Genomic DNA, 13,230 nt, shown 5'->3' on the forward strand with positions numbered 1-13,230 from the left:
GTTGGTGGCTCCAGTTCAGCCCCACCTGCCGAGTCACCCATGAAGGTGGCAGCTGTGTTCCCCCGCCCAGCCGAGACCTGGACCCACTCGATGCCTCTCTGCTCCCCGGGTCAGGAAGGACCAGCCTCGCTGTTGCTGGACCCGCTTCCCTGCACAGAGCATCATCCGGGAGAAACCGGCCATGGTGGGCTGAGGCCTGGGAGGTGGCCCCCGCCACAGAGAGGTAAACGGGTGACAGGCTCCTTGTCACTGCGGGAGTGGGGGCGGCCGCTTCTCCCCTTCCACAGAGTAAAACCCAGGTCCCTAATTAACTCAGTCAGCAACTGCGCTGACCCTGAGGCCTCTCTCCTCTCTGTGCCCCCCAGGGGATGATGGAAACAGCCTCTGCCCTAGGGCAGCAGCCTGCAGTCCGGCCATGACACGGAGCCACCTCGGGACTTTAGGCCAGTCCACCCCCCTGGGCCTCAGTTCCTCATCTGTAAAATGGGACGATGAGGCCAGCCCCTGCTCACCCCAGACTCAGTGGAGCTAAAAAATGAATGCATGCTTAGTTAGCCCCGACAGTCACTTTCCTAAGGGACTCTAGCATATAGCCCCCAGATTATAAAATTCTTACTTAGAATACTGGCTTATTTAATATGCATCAGCATCAATGCTACGGGTTTATGGATAGCGAAAGAGTCTAGAATAATTCCTGGCCCTAAGTAAAGGATCGTTAGTATTAATATCTGGAAAATTTCTGTTCTGGTATCATGCATTTGAGGAACCAAAAGTACATGTGCATGTGTGGGAGGTTTAGAAGGAATAAGAAGGACACGTGTGGAGTTGAATGCTGACTCCAGGCCGGTCGCTCTGCACTGGACGTCTTGCTGTCTGGGCAGCACCCTCTGAGCACCACACTGCCCTCCCTTTTGCAGATTCTCTCTCTCGATTCTTTTCTTCCATGCAACAATTTCTGGGCACCTGCTATGTAGCAGACACTCTGTTAAGTGCAAGACAAAACAATGCTTAGAGAAAGTAAATGACCTTTGTCCTTGCCCTCCTGAAACTTTACATTACAAAGTGGGGCCAAGGCCAAGATGATTAAGAAATGACACAAAGAATTTACAATAGCCATAGTGGTTCAATTTTATGTGTCAAGTTGGCTAAGCCATGGTGCCCAGTAGTTTGGTCAAACACTAGTCCAGGTGTCACTGTGGAGGTATTTTATAGATGTGGTTAACAACTATAACCAGTTGACTTCATGTAAAGGTGATTATTCTCAATAACGTGGGTGGGCCACAACTCATCAGTTGAAAGTCTGAAGCAGAAAAACTGAGGTTTCCTGGAGATGGCATTCTGCCTCAAGACCATAACATAGAAATCAAATCCTGCCTGAGTTTCTAGCCCGCTGGCCTGCCCTACAGGTTTTGAGCTTGCCAGCCCCACAACCACGTGAGCCAGTTCCTAAAAATAAATCTCTCAATATACACGTGCATCTGTTCTATTGGTTCTGTTTCTCTAGAGAACCCTGACTGATATAATCACCTTCAGTGCTATGGAGGAGGGCATGGGATGGAGCTGGGGGATGTCCGAGGAAGTGGTAATGGCCTGAAGCCTGTGGGATGGACAGGTAACGAGGCAGAGGACAAGAGCCTCCAGGCAGGGGAAGCTGCAGGTACAAAGGCCTGTCGGGGAGGACAGCTGAGTCCCAAGGAACAGAAATTCAGAGAGAAGGTCCAGTGCAGCAGAAACCCAGAGAGGAAGATGCAAGATGGGGCTGGAGGGTGGAGCTGAGCCCGGGCAAGCTGTGGTGCCCCATAAGGGCTGGGCCACACCCAGGGAGCCCGGGGAAGCCCTCCAGGGTCTGAAGCAGTGGGGTTTTCTGATCGGGCTCAGGGTGGGTTAAGGCTTGCTTACATCGTGCTGGTCAGAGGCATGGCCAGGGCGGGCCGAAGGGGTGCAGCCAGGCCTTCCGGGGGCTCAGGCACTGAGCCCTGGGTTTCCCTCCACAAGTTCCCTGCACCCTTCCTGCCCTGCTTTTTTGTGCCTAGGGGCTGGCCTTGGGGCCTGCATCAGTGGGCTTCCCCGCTGGCTGGCTGCCTGTGGGGTTTGGCCCATGGGAACACAGGTAGGAGATTAGAGGCCCTGGCCCCCTCCCCGTGGGGCAGCCAAGGGCTAGTGGCCTCTTGCTCCTGCCAAGCGGCTCTGTCTGGGAGTCCAGTACTATCCCCTTCCTCATCCTAGGGCTGGGGAAACACCCCACTGTTTCCATCCCGAGGGACCACACTGTCTTTGGGTGTTCCCTACCCCAGACCACGCCCTCGTAAATGACCCTTTCACTAACCTGCCCTCAATGGCCCACTCTGAGTGCACCGTTTGCATCCTGCTAGGATGCTGCTGGGGGTCCCACAGTCCTGCAGGCAGCCCTGCCACCCACCGCAGAGAACCCATCTGCTCCAGGAATGGGGCTCCCAGCCTCAGACGATTTGCACGAAGAGCCGGCTAGGGCCAGCTGGGTCCCCCAAAGGTCCGGGTCCCCTCCCACCTCGAGTAGCTGCTCCTTCTGGAATCCTCCTAACCCTGCTCCCACTGCTACCCAGGAACCCCCCCCCCCCATCAGGAGGTCTTCTTGTCCAGGCTCACGTCATTAAGATGGCCCGTGGCATGGACAGAACCAGGTCTCCCCATGGGCACCACTCTGGTTCCAGGCTCAGGACATTCCAGGCCCCACAAGCCGCCAGGCTGCCTGGTGCCAACCACCAACCCCCTCCTGGGCCCTGCCTCCCACAGGAACACACCAGACGCTGGTGGGAGCCACAGGGTAAGGTCCCTTCAGCCTGCGGCTACTCCAGGTGGTCAAGGTAGCTTGACCCCACCCACTCCTGGGCCCCTTTCTAATACCGATTCGCCTGTCCCCTTCCACTCGTGGGCTCTCTGACTCCTGCTGGACTTAAATATCAAGCTATTGGAGAACACTTCTTGTTTTCCCTGTGGACAAAGGTCCCCAGAACATCCTGAAGCAGATCTGGTACCCACCGGTAGCCTCTTCTCACCCTATCTCTGGATTGGTTTGGTAGCCTCAACCTCCCCATCTTATCCATGCGCAGTCTGCCCACCGGTCTAGCAGGGTCAATATCTAAAACATCTTTGTGCCCGACACCTGGCAAGGCGCCTGGTGGACCTTTGGGGACAGTACCCTATCTCTGCTTTGCAGGGGAGGAGGAAGCTGGGCTCTGAGACGCTGAGCTGTCCCCAGGCCACACAGCTTCTTAAAGACTCACTAGGGCATGAAAGCGGCAGTGTCAGGTCCTATGGGGGACGTAGGACTGTCAACCCCATTATACAGATGGGGAAGCTGAGGCCCTTGGACTTCGGTAGCTTTCTCAAGGTCGCACATCTTGGAAGGGCCAGGGCTGACCCCCAAGTCTGCTCTTCAGTGGCGCACTGCCCGGCCTCCCCCGGACACGGGACGACACCTGTAACGCTTCATTGCACCCACCAAGCGGCAGGTCTGTCCACACCACTAGGTAGCAAAGCCAGGCCGGTCCAGCTGCAGCCTCCAGCACGGGGCGGTTCATACACATAACTGCTCATGAGGGACCAGTGCCTCCAAGGAGGGAATGCCAAGGGCCCCAGCGATGTGGAAGTGGCTGGTTGGTGACAATTGATGGAGAGGGAAGGCTCTGTGGAGGTGGCCCTGGAGATGGGCTTTGAAGACACGGGAGCTTTCGCACTGATGGAGGAGACTGGAGAGAGTGGGGTAAACCAGGCAGCTTCCAGAAAGCGCACGGCGGTGGCAGTGGTGCTGGAGGACTTGATGTGGCCATGGAAAACAGAGAGTGCCCTTCAGAGAGGCTGCGGTGGGCAGGGGTCAGGTCATGGAAGTCTGTAGGAACACCGACTTTGGGATGAAGGCAATGTGGAGCTACTGATGGTTTATGGCCAGTAGACGGTAGCGATGCAACTGGCATATGGAGGCTGGACTGCAGGAGGGTGCACACGATGCCCCTGGAGTCTGGAGAGCAGCCCTGTCTCCATCCTGGTGCCTTGGAAAGCCTGTCTCCTTTGGGGCCTCAGTTTCCCCACTCCTTCCTGCACTGACTTGACCCTTTGCCCATGTCCCCCCACACCCAGGAAGTGCTGGCAGGTTGGGAGAGACCCTCCTTGTGCTTGCAAATCTCCCTCTTCTCTCTTCCTACCCCTCTGCCTCTGGCGTGCTCCTGTGCTGGAAAGCAGATCCCCGGAAGCACAGATAGTGGTTCAGAACGGGCGGACGGGAGAAGCGCCCCGAGAAACACGATTAACCAGGATTAGGGTCATATGAGAAGGAGCTGGATCTGTTTTCATATTTTGAGCCACACAAAAGGAATTTAAATCCACAAAGCTTCTTATGAGTGTGGATTGAAGGGTGATAAATTCGGAGTCCAAGGACATCCGTTCGACAGCCTTTGAAGCCTGTAACGTGGTCAGGAATTTAGGGAGGCACGTTGCATGCACGTCCAGGCTGACATCTGTCCCCAGAAGCAAAGGACGGGCAGATTTGGGTGGTGCAGAAACCGTGACAAAGGAGAGACTACCCAGAAGTAGGAAAGCCGCACCCCACCCCTGCCTCAGGGATCTGGCGCGGGTTCCAAAGAGCTTATGCACAGAGAGAGGCTGCCGGCTGGTCCGGGGCGGCGGAGGTTTAGAGTTGACTGGGGCTTAAAGAGAGAACTGACTTTCATGGGGAGATTCTAACTCCAACGATTTACAGGGGCGTCCAGAGGCTCTTGAAGGGGTTCGGGGAACAACGTCTGGTGACCTCCAGAATGGAGACTCAAGACTTTAGGATCAAGCTGGCCGCTAAAATGGCAAGGAGCCCAGCACCCACTGGTGTCCCGAGACCCGTGGGAGCACCAGATAACAATCCCGTGTCTGGAATAGGTCATCTGCAGAAACCAGGGCTGTTGTCCCAGCCTGCGAGACCCTGCAAGGGCTGCTTGCTCCTTGCCTACTCTCCGACCCCATTTTCTACGCCTTTTCTGTGCTCACTCTGCTGGAGCCACGCGGACCCCTGCGCTCTCCTGCGAGCATGCCAAGCATAGGACCTTTGCACAGGCTCTCTGCCCTGCCCAGAATCTACAGATGTTAAGACACCCTCTACTTGACTCGGGATGCTGGGCCAGTGTGAGGCTCTTGGAAAGAGTGTCCCCGAACCTTCTGTATCCCTGAGTCATGGTGAGCACCACCCTCTGCGTTCTCTCTGCCTTTGTTTCCCGACAGTCTATCCTTGTGTATAGCTGCAAAAATTCTGCATGCAACTAGGTTCCTTGAGCCCAGGGACTTTCTTTTATTTCCCACTGTATTCTTAGGAGAGTTCTCTAACATAACCTTCAATAATCACCTGAAGGTAGGTATCACCCTCACTTAACAGATAAAAAAACTGAGATGAAAAGAAGTCTAGCAAGGGGCCAGCCCTGTGGCCTGGTGGTTAAGTCAGCATGCACTGCTTTGGCAGTCTGGGCTCAGTTCCTGGGCACAGATGTACATGACTTGTTGGTGGCCATGCTGTGGCAGCAACCCACATACAAAATACAGGAAGACTGGCACGGATGTTCCCTCAGGGACAATCTTCCTCAGCGAAAAAAAAAAAAAAGGGAGAGAGAGAGAGAGAAACAAGTTGTCCAGCAATTGCAGTTTGCCTAACCTCAGTTAGCAGGTGTTAGGCCAGACTTTCAATGGAGACACTCCTCCATGGGTCTCATATTCATAGGTGATTTCTGGGTATACTACGAATGAAAGGCCCTGACCGCTCTTTATCTGGATCCGTTTTCAGGGTTGTGTTTGCAGGAAGCAATCAGGAAACACGAGGAACTGTGTCCCTCTGGGGCAAAGAGATGGCTTGCCTACTGCTGGCTGCAGAACGGCGGATTCCCCGAGCTCAGGGCTCCTGTTCTGCGCTGCAGCCCATCACATGTGCAGCCCTCTGCCTGGCCCTCTGCCTGGCCCCAGGGCTCCTTTTCTGCGCTGCAGCCCATCACATGTGCAGCCCTCTGCCTGGCCCTCTGCCTGGCCCCAGGGCTCCTTTTCTGCGCTGCAGCCCATCACATGTGCAGCCCTCTGCCTGGCCCTCTGCCTGGCCCCAGGGCTCCCAGCAGGGAAGGCAGCCAACACAGACCCAATGCTGCAGCTGCTGGCTGTGCCGTGAGTAACAGAGTCCCTTGTCTCTGACCCAGGAGCCCCACGTCTTCTGCCAACTAACCATGAGTCCTTCTTCCCCCAGCCCCCCAGAATTCACCTGGGGCTTGGATGTATTGGATGGAATGGACCAGAAGAAAATTTGATTGGACCGAAGAAGAGAGAGACATTAGCTTCACTCAGTAAACACGGAACACGTTAAGCCAACGAATTTGGGCAGACGTTGGAAAAAAACAGGTAACAGCGACAGGTGAAAGTTTCTAAAAGTTTGCATTTTGCTGACCTTGAGAGTGAGCTCAGCCATGAACTCTCTGGAATTGGACCAAATGGACAAAGTGGTCAGGTTGAGCCTGAACTGCCGTGGAGGGCACGGACCGTGGCTTATTTACTTCTGTGTCCCTGGTACTATACCCTTGGCCCCGGCCTCTCATGGGGACTGTCCAATGGGCAGATGGACAGACGGACGACTCAGTGGTGCTGACTGACGATGGGCTTGCCAGTAGACCACCAGGCTGTCTGCCCCTGCGGGAGGAAGCAGGGAGCGCCGGGCTCGGAGTCCCGGGGTACAGAAGCTCTCTGAGCGTTCCTTGTGAGATGCATTCAAGGAGCTCAGAGGCCAGTAACCAGGCAGAACGGCTTTCTGATGATTATTTTTCCAGCTGAATGAGATTCAGTTAACCGAAGACTTAGTAAGTCCTTCTGGGCCCCGAGGAAAGAGAGACATTCCTCTGCCCACAGAAATGAGTTTCTGGCTCTGCAGCCTCAGGTCCCAGATCAGGGAGAGGCGAGGACTGCTCAGACTCTCATCCGAACGCTTGAGGCAGGACCACCAAGGTCGTGCCCCCTGTGCGGGGCGTCTCTCTGCTGAGACCACAGGTCCACAAAATGAAAGGGGAGCTGCCCGGAGGCTCTGTCCTCCTTGTGCGCGGTTGCTGCCTGCCTTGGAGGCAAAGGCTTGCGGCATTTTAGGATCGCAGAGGAACGTGGGGAGGACCACAGATTTCTGCTTCCTTCTCCAGGTAAGGAAACAGGCTCAGGGAGGGGACGTGACTTGCCCAAGGTTTTGCACGAGCCTGTAGTGGCACCAAGATAGAACCTAGGGACCCTAACTTCCAAAGTATCTCGCTTCCGGGGCTCCTGACCCATGCAGCAGTCAGGCATCAGTACCACCATCAGAGGGCCAGTGAACAGAGCCCCCAGCGGGGTGGGGCCCGCCCGAGATCCCAGCCTGCTAATGGCCATGCCCCCCTCCCCCCACCCCAGGCTCTGCCACTGCAGCGCCCTCTCCCGAGGTCAACTGAGTCAGCGGTGCAGCCCCAACACGATTTCTTGCTCTATTTCTGTGGTTTTGGAATCCAGGTTCCCGCCTTGCTTGGAAAGATGGGCCTGAAATAGTGGATTACAGTGCACTAAAAACTCATGGTTTGAACATGTGTTTCAAGAATAAATGCAAAGCGAGAATACAAAACTACTTTAAATGTCACCCGAGTGAACTGTACAAGAGGATTAAGAAGTGAGGCAAGTAATTTCCTGTTAGAGATACCCTTTTCTTCTGCCTCATTTAATTCTGTTTGCTTTTTCTTGCCACACAACCACTACCCCATGCCACACCCCTAGACACGTCGGGGTGACAGATGGAGGGAACAATCGAGATGATTCGTAGCTGTGCTGCTGGGAGAGTGGGGAGGCAAACACACACAGAGAATCAGAATCAAAGGGGGAGATGGTACAATAAACATATTCCCTGCCCCAGGGCCTCTGTACATGCTGTTCCCTCCACCTAGAATGTTCTTACCCTAGAATCCACATGGCTTGCTCCCTCACTGCATTCACAGTTCTGCCCAAATGCCCTCCTTGGAGAGGCCTTCCCTGATCACCCCAGAACAGCATCACTGTCTTTATCCCCTTGCGTGGCTGCATTTTTCCCTCACAGACACAATCACAAAATGACACTCCTTTGCAGCGTGAATTCCTTCTCTGTGTGTCTGTCTCCCTCCCAGCAGGAGGGCAGGGACTTCCTCTGGGTCCCTTACTGCTGTGTTTTCGTTGCTGAGAACGGCGGTAGGCCCTCTGCTATGTGTGGACAGAAGGCAGAGTGAAAAGCACGCCCAGCTCAGGGAGCAGAGGTGCTCTCTGGTCTGTGCGTAGCGAAAGGTCGGGGGTCTTGGTCATTCGTGGGCCTCAGCATCCTCCTATGGAAAATGAGATGATTGCAATGACGACCTCAGTCAGCCCTGACCAGGAATGGCCCAGGACAGGCTCCAGCTCACAGCAGGTGCCTTCTGACCTCTGGACCTTGCGTTCGGAGGTTTCCTCTCTGCACTGAGCTCTGTGCGTCCTCGGCTGAGCAGATCAGCCGTTCTCAGGGATGGGAAGGTACAGCTCGGCCTACAGACTTCCTTTGGCTTTTGCAAAAACAACAAAGCTAAAAATACTACGAAACCGCACTGTGCATCTGTAGAGCTGCCCAGAGCTGTGCAAGCAAGTGTGCGTCCCGCTTGCTGGGCTCCTCTGTGGCTGGGGCAGGATGTGGGGACACAGCACACGAGGAGGCACCTGGCCCTGCCGTGGGGCCCCCGGGCCTGGCTCCCAGAGGGCCTGGAGCCTTGGAGCTGGACTTTGCTAGAATGGTGGGATGGCCCCTGTCAGCCACGGGGGGCTCATTCCTGAACCCAGGTGTGTGTGTGTGTGGCTCGGGTTTGTCCTGACCAGGGTACCCATGGAGGATGGGCTATTTTTATCAAATACCATCCCTTCTCAGCTCTCTGCCCTCATGGCTCTTCCCTGTCAACCCAGGAACCTTCAAGAGCATCATCAAAGGCTCACTGATGCCCTGGCTGGGAAACCACAGCCAAGGGTCAAGCTTAGCAGGATTTGGTCCATATCCCACTGTACAGATGGACAAACTGAGGCTCAGTGAAGGGAAGGGGCTTGGCAAAGCCACACAGTGTGATGTGGGACAGCCAGACCCAGAAACAGCTTTCTGGATTTCTGGAGAAGAACACCTGCCTTTAGAAAGTGGTTTTCATGTTTTCTTTAAACTGGGTCTTACCCAGGCAGAAACGAGCTCCTGAAACCGAGCTTTTCTAGTTGAGGTGGAGCGGGGACCCCTAGCCCAGCTGCCAGTCCTCCTCCCCTCCCCTACGGTAGTCTGAAAACTAAACCACTTAACAGACCACACCCACTGTCTGTGCTGGTGACCCCAGAATGTACACCCGCTTCCACCACCACCCCCGCCCCCCCAGGGCTTTTCTCTGGAGACTTCGAAGACCAAATCAGGCAGTTCATCTGCGGTCATGTTACTAAGTGGGGCTTGTTCATTCTCAAAGATTTTTCAGAAATAGGTTCTAGGAAATCTGAAAAGAAGAGAGTGGGTTTCAAGGATGAGGAAGAGGTGATGATGGGCACTCCTGGTGACGGGAGAGAGAGGACATGAGAAGCAGCAGGACCAGGTGAAATGGATGTAGTCAGAGCCACGGCAAGGATGCTGGACCCCACCTCCACTGGCTCCCTGCCCTCCTTCCCATCACGAAGACAAGGGTCCTACTTTCTGAAGCACAAAGAAAGACACATCCATGTTCGAAATGGTCTGTGGATCCAGCCTGCACATGGACATCCCATCACTGTAACAGTGGCAGAATGCATTGCTCATTTGTCCGTGTTGGCGACTCGTTCATGCATTTGAATACGGCGAAAAGGGGAAACACTTGATTAACCAGAACTTTCCAACGATCAGATGAGCATCCCATTTCCTGAACACTGCCCCACCACACGGGACTGGAAGGGCTGCCTTCTAAACATCCTGGACATGCAGAGAGGCTGCTGTGTCCCAGGAGCTGGAGGAGGGCATGGCAGACATAGGACCAAGTCATGTCCCCCACACTGGAGTGGCAGGGGACAATCATCTCAACACGGTTGAAGGCAGAGAAAGCCAGGCCAGTAAGAGCACAAAGAGAGTCAAAGAGAGCTGGGTTCAAATCCCAGCTGTGCCACTTACCAGCTGTGGGACCTCGGGGGCATTCCTTAACCTCTCCGAGCCTCAGTATCTTCATCTGAAAAAAAAAAAAAAAAAACTCAGACTTACCACAAGGAGCGAGTGTGAAGATGGAACCAGGGAGCGCCCACAACGTGCTCAGTGCAGAGGCTTGGAATGAAACCTAAGTGCTAATGTGAAGCCACAGAACCTGGGGCCTGGCCGCCGATGACAAGGGAGCAGCAGACACCTACAGAGCGCTGGCGGGAGTCAGGGGACCCGAGTGCGGTCCCTCATGTTCCAGCTATAAATGAAAGCTCCTCCTGCACGACCTCTCAGACCACTTCCTGCCCAGAGGGCAGGCTGGAGCAGGTGCTCCCCACCTGAGAGCTCGCGTGCCCAGCGCTGGTTATGCTGCTTCACACATGGTCTAACCTCACAGCTCCAGCCTCCCATCATCGGACAGAGGGGGAAACCGAGGCTCAGAGAGGCCAGCCGAGCAGCTGGGTGCGTCACAAATGGGTGAGCGGGGCTGGGAGCCTGTCTGTCAGGTCAAAGCCCTTCTCTCTCCCACGACAGAGGATAGAGTCCTGTGCAGGTGGCACCTGCAGCTGGGCTGGTGGCAAGTCCCAGATCATATGGTGGGGAAGGGGGCGCAGTCTGACTCCGGAATATTCTAACTGGCAGGAAACAGACTGCTGGGCATCTTGTGAAGGGAGAGTGTACTTGAATCTGAGAATGAGCGAGGTGTTACGGTTGTTTTAGGTTTTCTTCTAAATACTGAGTCATGGGAGGGCCCTCTCCAAACAACAACAAATGATCATAATAATACTCTGCCCAAGGTATTAATAATAACTCCTGAGCCTGCAGCAGCTTCCGCCACAGGCTGTCTTGGCTCTTGTCACCTGTGAGGCGTGCAAAATGCTTTCCTTCTGGGAGTGGGGATGCAAAGAACTTTCCGTATGGTTCCAATTTTAGTCTATGTGCTGTGGAAGCAAGCACAAAAAGAACTTTCTCGATGGTCAAGATGACCTGGGCTTCTTTCTCTCCCTCTCACCTGAGTGCACCTGCGCCCGTGGACCTGGGCTCGCTGACCTCTGCACGTCAATAATGGATGACCCACAGGCCCACGGCTGTCGATATGGCATAGCGGCCGCCCCGGCTGGCAAGAGGGAGTCGGTGCCCAGGATGGACCTGGCCTGCCTCTGACTCTCCATGGAAACAACACAAAAGGAGGAATTTTTGCAAATCACAAAATAGTTTAATTAAAGTAATTGCTTTCCCAAACAAGCAACATGTGTTTCTTCCAGAACAAGCAACTGACTAACATCGGATGAGCCTCGAGGCTGTATATGCAGTGGCTCGGGGACTGCCAGCCTGTCACTCCTGACTGCACATCCCTCTGTGAGTCACTTAGCCTACTGTGCCTCAGCTTGCTCACCTGTAAAACAGGGATATTGTCAGTGCCTACCCGCTAGGATGGTGAGAGGATAAAGAAGGTCAATGTATATGAATGGCTTAAAGCATGCCTGGCACGTGGTAAGTGCTCTCTAAGGGCTAAGCTACCATCATCATCATCATCATCATCATCACCACCGTCATCACCATCACCACCACTATCACCACCCCCATTGTCATCATCACCATCATGACCATGACCACCACCACCATCATCATCATCAACACCATCATCACCATGACCACCACCATCATCATCATCATCATCATCACCATCACCATCATCACCACCACCACCAGCACCATCATCATCACCACCATCACAATCACCATCACCATCATCATCATCTCCTCACCATCATCAACTACTCTGGGTCAGATGCCGCATGCCTCATGCAAAGTATCACTGTTCCCATTTCTCAGGAAATGAAGCCTGAGAGAGTCCACACACACTGAATTATTCATCATACCAATAATTAATTCACAGCCACTGGGAGGAGGCCCAGAACTTTCACATGGTGCTCTCTGTGACACTGCCGAGCTGAGGTACATCAGGCAGAGGGCTTGGAAAGGCTGGCTGTCCCCATGTCCTTTGATGTTTTCATCCCCAGCTAATGGAGCCCTCTGCTAAACAAATGACCTCAGACACAGCCCTTCCTAAGCAAGGCCAGACGCGGGAAAGGTAACACAAATTACGAAGGAGAGACAGACACGAGGTTTTTGAGCGCTGCCACGGAATCCCAAGAGGTCGCTCCGAGCCTGGTGGTTCTGCATCTGTGAGTGGCTATTTAAGATCAAAACACACCCAGACTCATAAGCAAGACTCAGAAACCTCCCCGGACACAAAGCAGCAAGAATAAGTCCTCCTGGTGCCCAGCTATGCCCAGCGCTGTCACGCACGGTCACTGTGGTGCTTTGCTGGTGGGGGACAGTACCTGTGGGAGGGGGCTTGGAGAATTGCAGCCACTTTGGAGTTTATAACAAGATATTTGTTAAAAAAAAGATCTCTCTAAGTCAACTTTGGCTCTGAACATTGCCCAACTACTGCAGTGTAGGCAAAAAAGCCATGGAAAAATGAAATCTGCTGAGATTTTGCTGGTAAAACGACCTCTGTCTTAATATGATGGATCCTGGTTGGCATAAGACAGAGTCTTGCCCAAGGTCACATGCCGGTTAGTGACGTAGCTGGGAGCACAGCCCAGCGACCCCCAACCCTGGTTGGCTCCTGGCAACTGCCTTGTGCTTTATTGTAGGATTCCAAAAATATATTTTCTGATCACCTAGTCTGTGCCTGAAATTGAGATGGGTACCAAGGATATAAAGATAAAAGGAATGAGGACTCCTCATTGCCAGGGAATGTGCAATGAGCATAGCATGGGAGAAGACACAACCAAGTACCAATAGCAACCTAGCATCTCTTCAGTGCTCCCCTGTGAGCCAGGCACTGACCCACTCAATCCTCCCAACAGCCCTATGGAATAGCGCCTTGCGATGGACTGAATTGTGTCCCCACAAAGTCATATGTTGTGACTGTATGGGGAGATAGGGCCTTCAGGGAAGTAGTTAAGCTTAAAAGAGGTGATAAGGTGCGGCCCTAATCTGACAGGGCTGGTGCCCTTATAGGAAAAGGGAGACCAGAC

General features: G+C 54.0%; 1 protein-coding gene across 2 annotated transcripts in view; it reads right to left on the reverse strand.

Annotated features, from left to right (window-relative positions):
- The window catches only part of ST3GAL1 (ST3 beta-galactoside alpha-2,3-sialyltransferase 1), an 84,809-nt gene that overhangs the window by 24,566 nt on the left and 47,013 nt on the right, over nucleotides 1-13,230 (reverse strand). The window contains exons 1-2 of one of the 2 annotated variants that reach the window (XM_070481643.1): nucleotides 10,344-10,448; nucleotides 10,157-10,211 (exon numbers count right to left, since the gene is read on the reverse strand). The gene's annotated coding sequence lies outside the window, so the exon portion shown is untranslated. Of the gene's footprint in view, nucleotides 1-10,156; nucleotides 10,212-10,343; nucleotides 10,449-13,230 lie in introns of those variants that run through there. The other variant, XM_044781174.2, reaches the window with a different exon arrangement.

The sequence above is a fragment of the Equus asinus genome, chromosome 12, assembly GCF_041296235.1.
Source record: "Equus asinus isolate D_3611 breed Donkey chromosome 12, EquAss-T2T_v2, whole genome shotgun sequence".
In the NCBI taxonomy this organism is placed as follows: Eukaryota; Metazoa; Chordata; class Mammalia; order Perissodactyla; family Equidae; genus Equus; species Equus asinus.